This window comes from Peromyscus maniculatus, chromosome 22, assembly GCF_049852395.1.
Source record: "Peromyscus maniculatus bairdii isolate BWxNUB_F1_BW_parent chromosome 22, HU_Pman_BW_mat_3.1, whole genome shotgun sequence".
In the NCBI taxonomy this organism is placed as follows: Eukaryota; Metazoa; Chordata; class Mammalia; order Rodentia; family Cricetidae; genus Peromyscus; species Peromyscus maniculatus.
In genome coordinates, this window is record NC_134873.1 from 43,523,917 (window position 1) to 43,541,629 (window position 17,713).

The 17,713-nt window shown below is 46.6% G+C and overlaps 2 protein-coding genes and 3 long non-coding RNA genes across 18 annotated transcripts in view; 2 read left to right on the forward strand and 3 right to left on the reverse strand.

The window, feature by feature from the left end:
- Window positions 1-17,713, forward strand: part of LOC143270260 (dual E2 ubiquitin-conjugating enzyme/E3 ubiquitin-protein ligase BIRC6-like) — a 310,541-nt gene that overhangs the window by 268,641 nt on the left and 24,187 nt on the right. The gene's annotated exons all lie outside the window — the stretch shown is intronic.
- The window catches only part of LOC143270259 (putative Polycomb group protein ASXL2), a 316,750-nt gene that overhangs the window by 225,564 nt on the left and 73,473 nt on the right, over window positions 1-17,713 (reverse strand). The gene's annotated exons all lie outside the window — the stretch shown is intronic.
- LOC143270071 (uncharacterized) lies at window positions 490-1,764 on the reverse strand. Of its 2 annotated transcripts, none has more exons than XR_013046966.1 (2): window positions 981-1,764; window positions 490-824 (listed from the first exon to the last, which is right to left on the reverse strand). It is a non-coding gene; the product is annotated as an uncharacterized LOC143270071 (long non-coding RNA). The 2 variants fall into 2 exon arrangements; XR_013046965.1 differs by having other exon boundaries at window positions 490-828.
- On the forward strand, window positions 2,240-3,619 carry LOC143270276 (uncharacterized). Its single transcript, XR_013047420.1, has 2 exons — window positions 2,240-2,847; window positions 2,980-3,619. It is a non-coding gene; the product is annotated as an uncharacterized LOC143270276 (long non-coding RNA).
- The window catches only part of LOC143270265 (uncharacterized), a 35,246-nt gene continuing 22,322 nt past the window's right edge, over window positions 4,790-17,713 (reverse strand). For 2 of the 3 annotated variants that reach the window (XR_013047397.1, XR_013047396.1), the window contains 4 exons: window positions 10,723-10,954; window positions 10,580-10,624; window positions 8,490-9,663; window positions 4,790-8,324 (listed from right to left, as the gene is read on the reverse strand). This is a non-coding gene — a long non-coding RNA (uncharacterized LOC143270265). The remainder of the gene's footprint in view (window positions 8,325-8,489; window positions 9,664-10,579; window positions 10,625-10,722; window positions 10,955-17,713) is intronic. The other variant, XR_013047398.1, reaches the window with a different exon arrangement.

Consider the following 17,713-nt stretch of genomic DNA (forward strand, 5'->3'; position numbering starts at 1 on the left):
TGGATGCAGAGGCCAGAGGCATGGACCCCCTTGGAGCTGGAGTTACAGGTGGTTGTGAGTGCTGGGAATTGAACTCAGGTCTTCAGGAAGAGCAATATGTGCTCTTAATTGCTGAGCTATCTCTAACTCTCCTCTTTCTCTCTCTTTCTCTCTCTGTCTCTCTCTGTCTGTCTCTGTCTCTGTCTCTGTCTCTGTCTCTGTGTCTCTCTCTCTCTCTCTCTCTCTCTCTCTCTCTCTCTCTCTCTCTCTCTCTCTCGGTAGGGCCTTTCTGTGTAGCCCTCGCCTGCTACTAGTATCCGCTTGCTATGTGGCCCGCCCTTGCCTCAAATTTCAGGCACTCCTGCTATGGCTTCCCAGGTGCTGGGATTATAGATGTGAGCTGTGATACCCAGTTTTTATTTTTAAAATGCTTTTATATATATGCAGTCCCACAAAGTTGCTTATAGTCACTCAGGTTGAGGCAGGAAAATTGCCAATGAGGATAGCCCATTCTATATAAGGAAACTTTATTTAAAAAAAAAAAATAAATAAATCAAAGCTGGAGAGATGGTTCCATGATTGACAGCACTTGCTGCTCTTCCAGAGGGACCCAAGTTGAGTTCCCAACATCTGCATTAGGCAGCTCCAGGGGATCTGGCGCCCTCTTCTGGCCTCTGCAGTGACCTGCACACACATGCACATACCCACCTACAGACACAGACCTACAAATAACTAAAGATTAAATACATTTCTTACATTCAGGTTTAAACTGAGTATGGTGGTGCATGCATACCTTTAATCCCAGCACCTGGGAGATGGAGGTAGGCAGATCAGAAGTTTAAGATCTTCCTTGGCGCCATAGCAAAAAAAAAAAAAAAAAAAAAAAAAAAAAAAAAAAAAAAGAGAGAGAGAGAGAGAGAGAGAGAGAAAATAAATAATAATTTAAATATTTAAATTTAAGTTAAATTTATCCAGTTCTATTTATCCTACAACAAACTTACATTCCTTCCCTAATTGCTTTCTTGGATGTGTCTCTAGGGAACGTCCATGATCCTCTGTTTCTGTTGTTTTGGTTTGCTTTGTTTCATGTTGAGACAGGGTCTCCCTGTGTAGCCCTGGCTGGCTTGGAACTCACTGTGTAGACCAGGCTGGTCTGAAACTTGCAGCCATTTTCCTGCCTGTGCCTCCAGAGTGCTGGGATTACAGGCGTGTACCACTATGCCTAGCCCTATATCTAATCTTTTTCAAGCCTTGGAGCTACTCAAAAGATGTTGATGAGCACACCATTTCTTGGATTAGGAATTGTCATTTCTGCCGTCAGCATTGAACAGTTTACTACTTTATTATCTATTGGTTGAAAAATTAACTAAATTCTCTTACTAGTAAGGATCATACTGCCAAATATGTTGATTTATTTTCAAGATGTATATTTTGGTGGGTGGTAAGGGGTCATTTCAGTGGTGCGAGCGAACAGGAAGTTAGGATTTCAGGTGCCCTAATGTTGGGAGTCCCTTTCCCTGGCTTATGCGCGGGTCTGTGATTTATGTAATGCATGAAGCTGATAGATCTGCTGCAAGTTTTGTGTGTGGCAAAGGGCAGTGGACCATTCTCTTCTCTGGGAATTAAGCTCTTCTGACACCAATCACGTTCTCCTCCGAGGATCACTTGCATTTTTTTTTTTTTTTTTTTTTGTTTTGTTTTTTCGAGACAGGGTTTCTCCGTGTAGTTTTTTGGTGCCTGTCCTGGTTCTCATTCTGTAGACCAGGCTGGCCTCGAACTCACAGAGATCCGCCTGCCTCTGCCTCCCGAGTGCTGGGATTAAAGGCGTGCACCACCACCGCCCGGCCTCTTTTGGTTTTTTGAGACAGGGTTTCTTGTGTACCTTTGCGCCTTTCCTGGAACTCACTCTGTAGCTCACTCACACTTTCGACGTGGAAGGTGCGAAAGTCAAGATCCTGGTTAGTGCCACTGTGGTGAAAGTGAGCCCTGGACTTTAGGATGCAGGGGGAGTGCCTGGGTTGGTCAAGGCTGGAGAGGGTTTGAGTGGCAACTAAAAGAGAGCGTGGGGCCGGGGCGGTGGTGGTGCACGCCTTTAATCCCAGCACTCGGGAGGCAGAGGCAGGCGGATCTCTGTGAGTTCGAGGCCAGCCTGGGCTACAGAGTGAGTTCCAGGAAAGGCGCAAAGGTACACAAGAAACCCTGTCTCAAAAAACCAAAAGAGAGAGAGGGAGAGGGGGAGGGAGAGGGAGAGGGAGAGGGAGAGAGAGAGAGAGAGAGAGGAAAAACCTTGAATTTCTGTCCTCTGTTTTCTGATCTCTCCTTTGATTTGTCTCCAGGTGCCAGAGTCCTCAGCGGACCCCACCTGCCACCGCTCATGCCTCCACGGCCTCCGCTCCTCTGCACCCCGCAGCAGTGGTAGACCATGACTGACAGCCTTCAGTCAGGCTGCCCATCATACAGACTCCTAGGACAGGGCAGCCAACCCTGACTCATCGCATCTGATGCTTGGTGCGTGTGCGTGGTATGTATGCATGTGTGTGTGTGTGTGTGTGTGCGCGCGCGTGTGTGTATGTGTGTATACCAGTGTGTGTGAAGGGGTGAGAAACTGGCAGATGGTGCCTCTGCTGGTTTTCCGTGTCTCCTTTATTTAATTCATGTTATTTATTCATGGAGCTTGGTTAGTGAGGAGAGATCCCCTCGCCTGAGCTGCCTGGGCCTGCCTCCTTCTTCTGACTGGGTAGACACCTCAGTCAGGCCCCAAAGCTCCTCCTCATGTCAGCTGCCTCCAGAAGGGAAGATGCCTAGTGCCTGAGAAGACAGTACTTCCTTTACCCGTCCATTCCATAGTCTCCATCTTCTGGTCTGACGGTGAGCAGCCCGTGACACCACTTTCTGGGGCTGGGAAACTGCTGGTGTCCGTGGAGGGCAAGCGATAGCCTAATGGCATTGGGCCGGCACTTCTGGTGGACTAAGCCTCGCTCGCCTCTTTCTGGGTCCCAGACTCTTCCAGCCTCCAGGTTTCTTCCCCAAGGACTTTCAGTAGCCTCACCGAGACTCATCCCCGGGCTCACGGCAAGAACTCATGGCTTCCCCAACTCCACTTCATTACCAGCCCTCTCCACCCTTGTACTGGGAATTGTGAACCAAGCAGTTTTGGCCACCATGAGACCTGCAGGAAACAGAGCGGTGTGGAACAGCATGGACTGTCAACAAGGGAAGTCCCCCTCGGGTCCCTTTGTTTCCGTCTCCTCCAAGAAGTTCCTTTGGTGAACAAACTGCCTGTCCTCATGGGAGGTGTGGCTTCCTCACAGTGGCCTTGGTCACTGTTCCCTTAAGCTGTCCGATCTCAGTCCACAGTGGAAAGAATCAGTGTCATTCTGTCCCTTACTAAATACAGATAGCAAAATCCTTCGCTTTTCCCTCCAGCTAGTACAAGAAACACACCCAGGCACAATCTTTGCCAGATTTACCTATTACCCCTATTTCTTAGTCACATCTTGGGGAGGGACACTGTTTTGTTGAAACTTGATCCATTCTTGACTACTTGTGTGGACCAGCTCTTCCTCACCTTCCTCTGTGACAGCCCAAAATGTCTCCAGGTATTGCAAGTGATAAGTAAATTTCTATTTTAAAAAGTTAATTTTCATTGACCTTTATTTTTTACATGCAAGATAAAACGTATTTTTTTAAGATTGATTTTTATTATTTTGAAATGATGTGTGTCTGTATACATGGATGCAGAGGCCAGAGGCATGGACCCCCTTGGAGCTGGAGTTACAGGTGGTTGTGAGTGCTGGGAATTGAACTCAGGTCTTCAGGAAGAGCAATATGTGCTCTTAATTGCTGAGCTATCTCTAACTCTCCTCTTTCTCTCTCTTTCTCTCTCTGTCTCTCTCTGTCTGTCTCTGTCTCTGTCTCTGTCTCTGTCTCTCTCTCTCTCTCTCTCTCTCTCTCTCTCTCTCTCTCTCTCTCTCTCTCTCTCGGTAGGGCCTTTCTGTGTAGCCCTCGCCTGCTACTAGTATCCGCTTGCTATGTGGCCCGCCCTTGCCTCAAATTTCAGGCACTCCTGCTATGGCTTCCCAAGTGCTGGGATTATAGATGTGAGCTGTGATACCCAGTTTTTATTTTTAAAATGCTTTTATATATATGCAGTCCCACAAAGTTGCTTATAGTCACTCAGGTTGAGGCAGGAAAATTGCCAATGAGGATAGCCCATTCTATATAAGGAAACTTTATTTCAAAAAAAAAATAAATAAATCAAAGCTGGAGAGATGGTTCCATGATTGACAGCACTTGCTGCTCTTCCAGAGGGACCCAAGTTGAGTTCCCAACATCTGCATTAGGCAGCTCCAGGGGATCTGGCGCCCTCTTCTGGCCTCTGCAGTGACCTGCACACACATGCACATACCCACCTACAGACACAGACCTACAAATAACTAAAGATTAAATACATTTCTTTTTTTTTTTTTTTTTTTTTTTTTTTTTTTTTTTTTTTTTTTTTTTTTTTTTTTTTTTTTTTTCGAGACAGGGTTTCTCTGCGTAGCTTTGCGCCTTTCCTGGAGCTCACTTGGTAGCCCAGGCTGGCCTCGAACTCACAGAGATCCGCCTGGCTCTGCCTCCCGAGTGCTGGGATTAAAGGCGTGCGCCACCACCGCCCGGCTAAATACATTTCTTACATTCAGGTTTAAACTGAGTATGGTGGTGCATGCATACCTTTAATCCCAGCACCTGGGAGATGGAGGTAGGCAGATCAGAAGTTTAAGATCTTCCTTGGCGCCATAGCAAAAAAAAAAAAAAAAAAAAAAAAAAAAAAAAAAAAAGAGAGAGAGAGAGAGAGAGAGAGAGAAAATAAATAATAATTTAAATATTTAAATTTAAGTTAAATTTATCCAGTTCTATTTATCCTACAACAAACTTACATTCCTTCCCTAATTGCTTTCTTGGATGTGTCTCTAGGGAACGTCCATGATCCTCTGTTTCTGTTGTTTTGGTTTGCTTTGTTTCATGTTGAGACAGGGTCTCCCTGTGTAGCCCTGGCTGGCTTGGAACTCACTGTGTAGACCAGGCTGGTCTGAAACTTGCAGCCATTTTCCTGCCTGTGCCTCCAGAGTGCTGGGATTACAGGCGTGTACCACTATGCCTAGCCCTATATCTAATCTTTTTCAAGCCTTGGAGCTACTCAAAAGATGTTGATGAGCACACCATTTCTTGGATTAGGAATTGTCATTTCTGCCGTCAGCATTGAACAGTTTACTACTTTATTATCTATTGGTTGAAAAATTAACTAAATTCTCTTACTAGTAAGGATCATACTGCCAAATATGTTGATTTATTTTCAAGATGTATATTTTGGTGGGTGGTAAGGGGTCATTTCAGTGGTGCGAGCGAACAGGAAGTTAGGATTTCAGGTGCCCTAATGTTGGGAGTCCCTTTCCCTGGCTTATGCGCGGGTCTGTGATTTATGTAATGCATGAAGCTGATAGATCTGCTGCAAGTTTTGTGTGTGGCAAAGGGCAGTGGACCATTCTCTTCTCTGGGAATTAAGCTCTTCTGACACCAATCACGTTCTCCTCCGAGGATCACTTGCATTTTTTTTTTTTTTTTTTTTTTTTTTTTTGTTTTTTCGAGACAGGGTTTCTCCGTGTAGTTTTTTGGTGCCTGTCCTGGTTCTCATTCTGTAGACCAGGCTGGCCTCGAACTCACAGAGATCCGCCTGGCTCTGTCTCCCGGGTGCTGGGATTAAAGGCGAGAGCCACCACCGCCCGGCTGAGGATCACTTGCTTTAATTCCACTGTTGTGTTTTTTCTATTGTTCTGCTGGACTAGACCCTTGGGCCTCTTGGCTGTCTGACCTTCAAGGCAATCTTAGCTTTCCAGCAGAGCCCTGTGATTATTTGACACTCAGGATTCGGATCAGAGGTTTAGCTGTATCTGGGGCAGGAGTTGTGTGTAGGAATCTCCCCATGTGACCTGGGCAGCGCGGGACCTCCCCCTAACCGCGTTGCCATTTGTAGATGAAGCTGCATGTACCACCCCACTCATCACCTGGACACACTGACTCCACATTGTCTGAGTCCCTTGTCCCTCACAGTCTTATAGCACAATAGACCCCACTTCAGCACCCCAGCCTGAGGGCTAGGCCCAAGGTGTGGTCAGAGGAGGAGCCCCCGCCTGTGGTATTGTATATGTGTGTTTGTGTGCGTGTGTGTTTGTGCGTGTTTACCTGTGCAGGGGGCGCTACATGCAATGTAAGATACCCTAGGGACAGAGCCACCAGAGGTCCTGGGTCTCAGTCTGTCCCCCCCACTTTTTTTTAATGTATCAGACATTTGATTGATAAAGTAAGGGCCTTAATAAGGACCAAATTTCCATGTCTGTTGCTATGGTCTTTAAAGGTACAAAGTGGCCCGTTCTTGTCACTCTATACATACGACTGTCTGGGACATATGTACTATATAAATATATAAATACAAATATATATATAAAACCCGAGCCTCTGTCCCCTTGGATTAGGACGGAGCCTTTCTGTTCAGTTGAAATGCACCCCGGCGAGGTGCTGCCGGCAGCCTGCAGGCCTCAGCCCTGTCGAGATGAACACAGTTGACAATAAAGGAATGAGTGTCACTGCGGAGTCGTCGACTGCCTGCTTCTCTTCCTTTGGCCTCTCTGTCTCGTGTTCGCTTTTCATTTTTGCCTTTCTCTCTCGCTTCTTCAGCAAGGGCTTAAAAGTATTTGGAGATCCCGTGCATCGATCGGCCCACTGGAGAAGAAACGATTGCTCGATGAAAAGTTACCTGTTGCAGCTGGGGGACGAGGTTGGCTGTACAGGGTGCTTGTGTAGCGTGTTCAAGGCTTTCGGTTGTGGTGATACACTGTGCACCCTAATAAAGCTTGCCTTGAGGAGCAGAGAAACAGAGCCAGCCAGCCGCAGCCACCCCCTGTTACCTCACCAACTCCACGCATCCTCTGACTGAAATCCTCTGAGTCTTCACCGGAAGGGGTCTCAGCTGAACTACTTTAGTTCCTGTTTCCTCACGCCTTATACACCTTCCTCTGCCCTGCCGTCACTTCTTGGGATTAAAGGCGTGTGTGCTTCCCAGTACTGGGATTAAAGGTGTGTGCCACCGTCGGGCGGTGGTGGTGGCCCACGCCTTTAATCCCAGCACTCGGGAGGCAGAGCCAGGTGGATCTCTGTGAGTTCGAGGCCAGCCTGGTCTACAAAGCGAGTTCCAGGAAAGGCGCAAAGCTACACAGAGAAACCCTGTCTTGGAAAACAAAACAAAACAAAAAAAAGGTGTGTGCCACCAGTGTCTGACCTCTGTGTCTAATCTAGGGGCTGGCTCTGTCCTCTGATCCTCGGGCAAGTTTATTAGGGTCCACAACATATCAATCACCACACTCAGTTCCATCCCTGGCATGGAAGGAAAGAAAAAGATAATTACTAGGCCAGGGCTGGTAGGATTGCTCAGTGAGTAAAAGTGCCTGCTGCCAGAGCTGACAGCCTGATTGTATCCCCAGGGATCCACACGTAGTGTGGAGAGAGAATCGATGCCTGCAAGCTACCCTCTGACCTCCACGTCGATGGCAAGGAATCCACACATGCGCACTCTAAAATAAGGTCCAAGGCCGGGCGGTGGTGGCGCACGCCTTTAATCCCAGCACTCGGGAGGCAGAGGCAGGCGGATCTCTGTGCGTTCGAGGCCAGGCTGGGCTACAGAGCGAGTTCCAGGACAGGCTCCAAAGCTACACAGAGAAACCCTGTCTTGAAAAACCAAAAGAAAAAGAAAAAGAAATGAAAAAGGAAGGACATGATTGCTCCTAGGTCCAGTGGAGGGGGTTTATTCTAGATATGAGGGAAAACATAGGCAGTTATGGAGACATCTGGGAGAATCCAGAGTAAACACAAGCCTGAGCCAGGACATGGGAGGAGAGGGGAGGGGAGAGGAGCCGCCTGGGCCAGGAGGCTGGCAGGGATAGTGGGATAGCGGAATTGGCTGAGTTATATAGGAGCCAGAGGAGTGTGGGGAGGTAACTGGAGAGTTGGGGGGCGGGGGCATGCCAGTCAGGAGGGCCCTGTAATGGGTAAAGACTGAGGGATGCTGGGAGAACTTGGCATCCAGAGTCCACTTTGATATGTTAATGGGCACCTCAACCATTTGTCCTGGGTTTGAGACCATACCACTTAACACACAAAAGTCTGAGTACTCCTTCCTTCCGAAGCAAGTTGGGGAAATGGGTACCTGTCCACCTAGTGATGGAGCTCATCTTCCTCACCTCAAACCCGCATTTTTCCTCCTTGGCATGCCGCCTCTCCAGCCCACGGGTACCGAGGACCACGATGGCTCCCTACATGAGTATAGGAGAAAATGAATCCGCCGGTAGCTTCCGTCCGTCTGGTGTGGTCCTGCCACGGGTGCCAGAGAGACGGAATCTCGGTCTTGGCGGGAATAGGACTAGCTGAGAGGTTTGGGTCAGAGGTGGGGGACGCGACGATGTGTGGACAAGACCTACCCCCAAGAGTCACAGCGCTGCCTCCGTGTGAACGGGTGGTTGTGAAGTAGGAGGGATCAAGGCATCCTCAGAAGTACATGGTGGCTGAGGCTAGCTGCCCCTGAGTGGGGCTCCGTGCTGGCGGGCGCTTAGCTGAGGTTTGATGCTCAGCTTTGGAAACAAACACATAAACAAGTGAAGAAGATGATGGATGTAGTGGAGGGGGTGAATAAGGCTCTGGACAGCCAGTTTGGTGTGTGTGTTTGTGTGTGTGTGTGTGTGTGTGTGTGTGTGTGTGTGTGTGTGTGTGTGTGTGTGTGTGTGTGTGTGCGTGTGTGTATGCGCGCGCGTGCGCGCATGCGCGCATGGAGTTCAGAAGACAATATGAGGAAATTGTTTCTCTCCCAACATGTGGGTCCTGGGGATGGAACCCAGGACAGCAGGTTGGGCAGCAAAGCACCTTTACCTGCTGAGCCATCATACTAGTCTACAACTGATGTTTATTATTATTATTATTATTATTATTATTATTATTATTATCATTATCATTATTATATTTTAAAGAGTTGTTATTTTTATCCATGTATATGTGTGTTGGCACACATCTATATGTACCATGTCCATGCAGATACCCAGGAGGCCAGAGGGCATCAGATTTCCCAGCACTGGAGTGACGGGAGATTGTGAGCTATCTAATGGGGGTACTTGCCTCCTGGACCTCTGCAAGAACAAGTGTTTTTATCCACTGAGACATCGCTCTTGCCCCACAGCTGGTGCTCTTGACCACTGAGTCCACGATGCAGTCTAGCTTAAGAAAAGTCTAATGTGTGCTTATTTTAGTCCCATGGCTGTTTTTCTTACAGTGTGGTTCAAGGGCTACCTGCAGTGAAATGATTAACTTCAGTAGGGCACAGTGGCCCACACCTGGAATCCCAGCATTAGGAAGGCAGAAGCAGGATCATTGCCAGTTGAGGGTAAAACTGATCTACATAGCGAGTTGCAGGTGAACTGGAGCTATACAGTGAGACCCTGTTTCAAGAAAACCAATCAGTGTGGGGCTGGAGAGACTGTTTTTGTGGAGGAGCCAAGTTTGGTTCCCAGCACCCACATCAAGTGCCTTACAACTTACAACTTACAACTTACGATTCCAGCTCCAGGGATTTTGATATTTTCTTCCCAGGGCACTTGCATTCACCTACACACAGAGAGATACACACCCATAAACACGTGTAGCTGGAGTTTTCTCTCCGGGTCCCGCCAAGCCCCGGCAGTCCCTTAACCCACTTATAAAATAAACATACAGACGCTTATATTATTTAAACTGCTTGGCCATTAGCTCAGGCCTATCATTGTCTAGCTCTTACTCATATTTAGCCCATTTCTATTAATCTATACTTTGCCACGAGGCTCGTGGCTTACTGGTACCTTACATCTTCCTTGTCCTGGTGGCGGCTCCAGACAGTCTCTTCCCTTCCTGTACCCTCAATTCTCTTCTCTGTTAGTCCCGCCTATACTTCCTGTCTGGCTACTGGCCAATCAGTGTTTTATTTATTAACACATTTGCCTTACAGAACATCCCCCAAGGAAAGAAAGAAAGATGTCAGAAAGCTATCTAGGGCTGGGAGGTGGTTCAGTAGGTAAACTGCTCGGGCAAGCATGAGGACCTGAGTTTGAGTCTCAGTGCCCGCATAAAAAAAGCAGGCATGGCTACATGCACCTGTAATCCTAGAGTTGGGATTGGAGAAAGGAGGATCCCAGGGGACTTCCTGGCCAGCCAGGCCAGCCCATCAGTCAGCTCCAGGTTCAGCGAGATCGCATCTCAACCACTAAGGGTGGCGAGTCAAAGAAGGAGGTACCCTCCAATGACCTCTAGCCTCCATGGGTGCACACCCATGCCTCCTGCATACACACAAAGGAGACACACGCACATGCACACGCACACGAAGGCTATCTAGAGAGTCACACACAAACTGCATCTCCGAGAAAGGACGTTGCACAGAGGAAAGTGGAGTGGCCTTGGATTGAGAAAACGCTCAGCAGGAGGAAGTCGGGGTTCAGGGGCCCCCACTCCAGGCCTCCAAGACCTGGCAGCAAAGCTAGTTAAAACTGACCTCCAAACTCTCTTGGCTGATGCAGGAATTTCATGAATGTCATCTCTAGAAAGAAAGAAAAAACGTGATCTGCTCTTATTATTTATCTTGCTACTCAGTGGCAAACTCCCTCTCTCCACGGGGATTCTGGATGTTTTGCTCACCCTGGAAGCAATGATTCCTGCTTCAGATACCCTCTTCCACACCTCATGCGCATCCTCAGTTGAGGGATGTGACGGTCCCCTTTGATGTGCAAAGCAGACTGCTCTCTCTTCTTTGTTACCGCAGACATCAAGGCTGCTAGCTGCCGCTGTTGTGACAATTTACAGTTGTTCGTGGCCCTTTCTCCTTGTCAAATTAAGTACATATGTTGATTGCGTTTTGTTCCAGTTAGGGCTGAAAAAAAAAAAAAATGAAAAAGGAGTCGGGGCAGAGCCTGAATGGGATAAAGTGATTATGGCTCTCCGTGTCTGGTGCCCTCATCACTCAAAGCACGCACGGTTCACCTCTCCCACCAACTGGAGGCCCTGGATATCAACCAACCCTACACCTCCAGTCTCCAGAGCGAGGAGCTTGAGTCCACCACCACTCAATTTGCTTTACAAAGGAAAATTATTCAGAGGAGCTTCTGGAAAACTCTTCCATTACTCTGGGTGGGGATGAAAGAGGGTGAAGAGGGAGAGGGAGTAAGATGTTTAAAAAGTGAACTAGAGAATAAGGGTGGGATATAATATTAAACACACATGCGTACACGCGCGCGCACGCGCACACGCACACGCACACGCACACACACACACACACACACACACACACAAGCAAAAACCCCCAATGAACATATCCACCCACACCCAGAAGCACCTATACAAAAGACTTGTTATCAACTAGAAAATGGAATCCAGTTGCAGAGAATGATTTACAATATTCCTCATTTCATCAGTAGAGTGAAAGATATGACCATGGCATTTCAGCAAGGAAGGGAGCAGCATTCATTCACTGATTATTAAATGACCACAATGTGAAAGGCCTTGTATTTGTTAACAATGCTTTAGGCAGCAAGTCCTGGAGTAACTCGAGTCCTAAGGCAGATTCCACTCTGGGGGTCCCAACAAATCGGGTCCAGACCCAAAACAAAACAAAAAGAATAATGGTGAAAATTAGGGGGGAAAAAGCTGAGAGGTAACTTAGTATGTTGAGTTGCCTGGCATTCGCAAGGCCCTGGGTTTGATCTTCAGCGGCACATAAAACTGGGAGGGATGGAACACTTAGACAACACAGGCAGAGGATCAGGAGTTCAAGACCATCCTTGGCTACATAGTGAACTCAAGGCCAGCTTGGGATACCTGAGATCCTGGCTTGACAATAAACGAGGAGAGAGGAGACATCACTGTGTGGGGAATAGATTTGTCTTGTCACAAGACACTTGGCCATCAGACCTGTTCCTGGGATCCAAGGTGATTGCTGGAGTGAGTGAATGACTCAGAGCAAGGGAGACATACAAAATAAAGGTATATGTACTCATGTTTTTAATCTTTTTTTTTTTTTTTTTTTTTTTTTTTTTTTTTTTTTTTTTTTTAGCTACTCAGATATTTACAGGGCCCAATGAGCAGCCTGCTTTTAGCAAAAATAGTCTCCATGTCTCAGTTATACTCACTCAGCATGGCTATTTTTCACCAGGTTCACAGCCAACTACCTTTTTTTCCATTAATTTTTTTTTTCTTTTTTCTTAAAAAATTTTAAAAAAATAATTTATTTAACTTTATTTTATGTGTGTTGGTACGAAGGTGTCAGATCCCCTGAAACTGGAGTCAGAGATAGTTGTGAGCTGCCATGTGGGTGCTGGGAATTGAACCCAGGTCTTCTGGAAGAACAGTCAGTGCTCTTAACCACTGAGCCATCTCTCTAGCCCCTTTTCCTTTAAAACTTTTTAGATATATTTATTTTACGTTATGTGTATGAATGTTTTGCCTGCATGCATGTATGTGTATGAACCTGTTGAATCCTCTGAAACTGGGATTAAGGACAGCTGTTAGCTACCATGTAGATGCTAGAAATCAAACCTGAGTCCTCTTCAAGAGGTCTTAACTGCTGAGCCATCTCCCCAGTGCCCCCAAAATAGTATTTTTTTTTTAAAAAAAATAATGTCTCAAAAAACCAAAATAATAATAATAATAATAATAATAACAACAACAACAATAATAATAATGAGTCCTCCATTTACAGCCTTGGTTGGTATGGCATTTTTTCCTATGTAGACAGGCTGGCCTTGAACTTGTGATAATACACTTGCCTCTGCTTCCCAGGTGCTGGGATTAGTGTGCACCGATACAGTTGACTTCCCCGTTAAATCTTGAGCAGAATACTGCAAGAACCTCCTAAATGGTCTCTTAGCGTCTACTGTTGCTTTTACTCCCTGGTCTGTCCCTCTCATTCAGCCCATCAATGCTGTCCTCCATAGAATAACACACTATAGCTAGGCACTTGGGAGGCAGATGCAGGTAGATCTCTAAGAGTTTGAGGCTAGCCTGGTCTATGAGTTCCAGGCCAGCTAAAGCTACATAGTAAGATCCTGTTTTTCTTCTTCTTCTTCTTCTTCTTCTTCTTCTTCTTCTTCTTCTTCTTCTTCTTCTTCTTCTTCTTCTTCTTCTTCTTCTTCTCCTTCTTCTTCTTCTTCTTCTTCTTTTCTTCTTCCTCTTTTCTTTTGAGAACCAATTTCAAAAAGGAAAAAAAAAAGGAGATGTTATAGCAAAATATATTTAAATTGTGGACTATGGGCTGAGAATGTCGTTCAATTGGTAGAGTACTTGCCTAGTTTGCATGAAGCCCTGGTTTCCATCCCCAGTACTGAGGAAGCAGAGGCAGGAGGATCAGAAATCCAAGGTCATGCTTGGCTAACATATCAAGTTTGGGGCTAGCTTGAGCTACATGAGATCCTGTATAAAATAAATAAAATGAAACACAAGCCATTTATAATGATGGTACAAATGGGAGGCTGAGGGTAGAGGATCACAGTAAGTTTGAGGCCAGCCTGGGCTACACAGTGAATTTCAGTTTAGCTTGGGCTATCAAATCCTGAAGGGGGGAGGGAAAAAAAAAAGTCTGGGCATCATGGTATATACTTGTAATCCCAGCATTCATGAGATAGAGGCAGAAGGATTGGAAAAGTTGGATGCCAACCTGGTCTCCACAGTGCATTTGAAGCAAGCTTGATCTTCTCTGGGGGAAAGAGAGTAAAAGAAGGTCTTATGATTACCTTGCTTAACGTTCCCCAAGACCTCACTGTATTTGATTTTGTGCCGGGGTCACAGGTGAGCAATACTTTGCCCAACAAAGAAACAAACAATGGTTGTCAAAAGACACTTGATTCGGGTTAGGTTTGTTGCCAGTGATAAGCAACTGAAATATGTATGTCCACAGAAGCTCTGGGCATTGTTTATTGCTTGGTGATTGCTGTTGAGGACATTAACACCTTGGCTCTTCTGGTCTGCCCTGTGAATGAGTCCAACATTCTCTGGTCAACAGGGAACCCTTTCAGACAGAGCATTCATGCTTTCGGGAAGGGGTTGTCAGCAAATACAGGAACTTGGGTGCTGGGCAGATATGACTGGGACCTGACACATTTGCTACAACCTCAGAACCTCTTTTTCTGCAGCTTAGAAACATGTGGACTCAGAAGTCTGAGACAGGAGGACTGCTGTGAGTTTGAGGTGAACCTGGACTACCTACTAAGACTTTGTCTTGAAACAAAACAAACAAACAAACAAAACCAAAAACCACTGTGTGGAGTGAAGACTGGAGAGAAAGAGACCCCTGTGAGGAGCCAAGAACTCTGGACGGATATAGCTCCAGGAGCCATGCCACCCCTGGGGGCGGGGAGAGGGGATAGGACAGACGCGACAATGTAGAGCGCCGGGGTGGGTCTATCAGAACCTCTGACTTTGGGTCTGATCTTGTTCTTTCCCACCTCGCTACCTGTGTGAGAGCAAGTGCTCACAGCTGATGGCCTGTGGTTAGATCCAAGTCTAGCTCTCCCCATCTCCCCATATTGCTTGAGCTTGTTGTTGCTCTCTGTTCCCTGGCTGCTGTGGCCCCTCTCATCCCTTCCCAGACTCCTCACTAGTCTCTCTCCCTCTCTCTGAGGATTTGTTGTAGTTCTAATTCTGGGTATGTATGTGTGTGTGCCTGTGTTCATGTATGTGCAGGTGTCCCAGGAGGCCAGAGGTGTCGGATCCCCTGGAACTGGAGGGACAGACAGTTGTGAGTTAACTGGTGTGGGTGCTGGGCATCGAACCCAGGTCCTCTGCAAGAGCAGCACACACTTTAACCTCTGAGTTATCTGGCTGGTCTGGGTCTTGCTATGCGGATCAGGATGGCCTTGAACTCAGAGATCTGCCTGTTCCTGCCTTCTGAGTGCTGGGGTCAAAGGTGAGCACCACAGTACCTGGCTTTATACAGATTTTTATTTTATTATTTTTAATTATATATGGGTATGTGCACCTGAGTGCAGGTGCCCAAGGAGGCCAGAGGTGTCGGATCCCCTGGAGCTGGAGGGGCAGGCAGGAGCTGCTCAGTATGCTGGGAACCGAATTTGAGGCCTCTTCAAGCACGACAAAGGCTCTTAACCGGTGAGCCATCTCTCCAGCCCTGATGGAGAGCTCTTGTCGGGAGTGAAAGGGACAGTGTATGAGGAAGAGTTTGGTATAAACCTGGACACCAAATAGTGGCAGGCCCCACCTCCAAGCAGACAAATTGGGTCAGCAATGCCACTGATCACAGTCTGCTGGCCCGAAGGTTTTAGACAGTTTCAGGACCAGGTCTGCCTAGAGACCCAAATGCGGAAGGCAGCTGAGAGGGAACCTCGTGATGGTGATGACATGATTTATGTTCAAGTTCGTCCTGTTCTGCTCACACCGACTTCGCTCTGCTCCAAATCAATGCTTTCCTGTTCTCAGGACTTCCAAAGCTTAGAGAAGGATTTTTCTTTTCTTTTCTTTTTAGAAGATTTATTTATTTATTATGTATACAGTGTTCTGCCTGCATGTATGACTGCAGGCCAGAAGAGGGCACCAGATCTCATTACAGATGGTTGTGAGCCACCATGTTGTTGCTGGGAATTGAACTCAGGACCTCTGGAAGAGCAGTCAGTGCTCTTAACCTCTAAGCCATCTGAGAAGAATTTTTCTAAAGACATTCAATGAGATGGAATGTCAGGACCTCTCGGGGTGAATTCCTCCATTACCACTTTATAAGGGAGAGTACAATAGATGTGCTGTCCTAGGGTCCAGACTTGTTCCCTGGTACCAAATGTTGTGAACTGACATTTCAGAGTATCTTGGAAGGTTACCAGAATACATTTTCTGAGCACTCAAAAAAAGATAAAAAGAGAGGCCAGGCCTGTCAGCAGCACACGCCTTTAATCCCAGCACTCAAGAGGCAGAGGCTGGTGGATCTCTGTGAGTTCGAGTCTAGCCTGGTCTACAGAGTGAGTTCCAGGACAGAGTCAGGACTACATAGTAAGACCATATCTCAAAAAATGATTAATTAATAATTAATTAATAAAAATATTAGCGGCGTGGAGGACTAGGTAGATAGCATAGTTGCTCAAGGTTTGCCACAAGCATAAAAACTTGAGCTCAATTCTCAGCACTCACATAAACAAACCAGGCCAGGTGACTGTGGCGGCTGAGACAGTGTATCCTTGGGGCGCTGGCCAACCAGCCTAGCCTAATCAGCAAGCTTCAGGGCAATGAGAGACTCGGTTTAAAAAACAAGGTGGATGGCACTTGAGGAATGACCTCTGATCTCCACAGGAACACACACAAGCACATATACCTACCTGCATGCACACACAGGAACACACACAAGCACATATACCTACCTGCATGCACACACAGGAACACACACAAGCACATATACCTACCTGCATGCACACACAGGAACATACACAAGCACATATACCTACCTGCATGCACACACAGGAACACACACAAGCACATATACCTACCTGCATGCACACACAGGAACACACACAAGCACATATACCTACCTGCATGCACACACAGGAACATACACAAGCACATATACCTACCTGCATGCACACACAGGAACACACACAAGCACATATACCTACCTGCATGCACACACAGGAACACACACAAGCACATATACCTACCTGCATGCACACACAGGAACACACACAAGCACATATACCTACCTGCATGCACACACAGGAACACACACAAGCACATATACCTACCTGCATGCACACACAGGAACACATACAAGCACATATACCTACCTGCATGCACACACAGGAACACATACAAGCACATATACCTACCTGCATGCACAAAAAAATGAAGGGCTATTTCCTGTAGTCCCAACGTTCAGGAGATGAAGGCAGGAAAGTGAGGAATTAGAAGCAATCCTGGGCTACATCGCCCATTCTAAGCCACCCTGACCTCCATGACAAAACTGTCTCAAAAGGGGGGAAAAAAAAAAAAGGAAATTTTGTGGACACATGAAGATGAGCCAAGTTCCTGTATTTGAAATACAAGGAAGTGGGTCTACCAGAGACTGAATAGATTTACTTCCAGTTTATTAGACCACAGGAGCAAAACTTAGAACATTTTGTATCAGGTGTGCAAAGATACTCAGGTTACAAATATCCAAACGCACAAATGCACTTTCAAAGAAAGCCTTAAGCGGGCCGGAGAAATGGCTCAGAGGTTAAAAGCACTGGCTGCTCTTCCAGAGGTCCTGAGTTCAATTCCCAACAACCATGTGGTGGCTCACAATCATCTATAATGAGATCTGGTGCCCTCTTTTGGCCTGAAGGCATACATGCAGACAGAACATTGTATACATAGTAAATAAATAAATCTTAAGGGAAAAAAAAAACAAAACCCTCTTGTTTAGGGAAACAGTCTATGCTTGCCTAGCATCATAAAGCCTAGGTTTGATCCTAGCACTACATAATACTGGGCATAGAGGTACACACTTGCAACCCCAATGCTCAAGAGGTTGTGGGGCGTTTACCCACCACCCCCACGGTTCCCTAGAGTTTTCTTGAGTGCAATCAGCAGGAAATATTAGATAGAAGGATTTATTGCGGAGAATTTCGCAGAGATAAACAGATAGAAAATAAAGGATAGTCTT